Here is a 2,117-nt window from a genome sequence, read left to right as displayed (position 1 = left end):
TGTCTAAACGACGTATCTTGAATAATCGCCACAGTGTAAAATTTACAGCTACTGAATTGAACAGCACAAGATCCCCGCAGAGGAAAACTACAAAAAGAAATCCATAGAAAAAAAGACCTTCCATGTAAATTGCACTATCTCGCTAGCTGCTAATCACAGAGCTACCAGTGCTACTGCTAGCCAGCTCACTCGGGCTCAGACTCTGCGCGTCGTCTTCGGAGCCGGCTGGCTGCGCGCCGGCCTCCCGCGCATCCGCCATCTTCCTCTCCTCCGACCTGCACGCGGCGCAGCACGCGGTCTCCGCGCCGGCGTCGGCGGCACGGCTCGTCATCGACGCCGGCGTGGCCAGGAAGCTCGGCTGCTCGTCGCCGGCCATGATGACCACGACGTGCCCCAGCCACTCCCTCGCGGGCTCGGCGGCCGAGCCCTTCTCGCCGTCGGAGCCCGCGGGCTGGTCCTCGTCCGGGCCGGCGAGGCCGCCGGAGAGCTTCCAGTAGGAGCAGGCCAGGGTGAGGAGCGAGAGCGCGATGAGGGCCAGCATCGTCGCGAGCCCGCCGAAGAGGTACGGCACCGGCGTCTGCCACGTCGACCGCGGCGCCGCCGCCGCGGGGCCGTGGGCCATGGGGTACTCGGCTCCGGGCCTCATGGCATGGGTCGCTGGCGTCCCAGTGACAGCAGTGCGCGCCTCTCTGTTGTCTGTGTTGTCTGTTGCGTGGGTGGTGTGATGCTGCTACGTTCCACATAAAATTCCCGTGGGAATGGGAGTGGTGCTACTCGCTAATGCCTCTGGTCACCTATATATTGAGGTCCATTACTGAAGCTGCACTAACAGTACTGTTGCGTGGGTGGTGTGAGAAGATGGTCTTGATTTCTAGGAGCAACGTGCAAAAGCACAACGTCAGCTGGCTTTTCGACGTGTCATAAGAACTAGTTTTAGGGTTTACGCTTGATTAGTTCATCGCAGAAAGTATATAAAAAAAGACAATATTTGTCCATCGCCCATCAAACATGAGTTATATCCTCCGGGTATGACTATGGACGCTCCTCTCGTGTACTAAATCCATACATATCAACGAGAGCCTACTAGGTTCACTGAGTCTATTTTGGCTACCCTGCTTCAACTCAAACACATACCCTCCTTATACTTCAAGTCTAACCGTAGTCAATACACACGTATTTGACATAATTTCAACAAGAACAATTGATATGGAAGAGAATTGTGATAAAGAGAATAAACAACATATATTAATTCATTTGAAGTTGTCGCGCCAAAGATGCCGGGGGACTAATCCACGAACATCTATGGGACCGGCGGACCGAGTCCCTTTCGGTTCGGCGGGGGCGAGGGTCGCACGAAGAGCGGATCGAGGCGAAGCACACGAGCTGTTTACCCAGGTTCGGGCCGTACGGATGCGTAAAACCCTACTCCTGCTTTGTGGTTCGTATTGAGTTCTTGCTCGGGAGCGCGGAGTGTTACAGTACACTCCAGCCGCTAACGAGACCGAGCGTGAGTGTTCTCTCTCCCCCTCTTTTACGTTGCGCACGGGCCTCCTTTTATATGCTCAAGGGGTCACCGACAGGTGGCAACGTAGACAAGGGTAAAAATGGAAAGGTGCTGCGGTTGGTACAGCAACCTGCTACAGTGTATCATACCTAACCCTGACGGCAAGGGACAAGGGCATTAAATGCCTGTCTGCGTCGCCTAAACAGTGCAAAAGGGACCGTCAGGGACGCCACCGCTCGCCACGATGGCGATCTTGTCAGCGCTGCTTGCCACCGCGCACCGCTGGCTGCACAGCCTCCCGCCACGCACGCCTGGAAGGGTCCCAGAGCGACACGTTGGTGGATGTGCTGGAGCGCGGGCACGGGGTGGTGGCTTGCCGCGGCAAGCGCCTTGCCGCGGTCGTTGTCTTGTCGCGTCCGGGAGCTTGTCGCTCACCGGGCCTTGCCGGAACGCGTGGCGCGTCGCGGCAAGTTCCTTGAGATGCCTTGGTTGGCCTTCCTGGCAAGCTCCTCTTGCCGGGGTCTTGAGATGCCTTGGTTGGCCTTCCCGGCAAGCTCCTCTTACCGGGGTCTTGAGATGCCTTGGTTTGGATACTTTGTCCTTGAATGGCTCC

The 2,117-nt window shown here is 57.0% G+C and overlaps 1 pseudogene; it reads right to left on the bottom strand.

Annotated features, from left to right (window-relative positions):
* On the bottom strand, positions 1-923 carry LOC125514917 (protein GLUTAMINE DUMPER 2 pseudogene; annotated as a pseudogene).
* Positions 924-2,117: the final 1,194 nt, after the last annotated feature.

The sequence above is a fragment of the Triticum urartu genome, chromosome 6A, assembly GCF_056163025.1.
Source record: "Triticum urartu cultivar PI428250 chromosome 6A, HENAU_Tu73, whole genome shotgun sequence".
Lineage (NCBI taxonomy): Eukaryota > Viridiplantae > Streptophyta > Magnoliopsida > Poales > Poaceae > Triticum > Triticum urartu.
The sequence above is the reverse complement of the archived record's forward strand: the minus strand, read 5'-3'. Positions and strand labels throughout refer to the sequence as shown.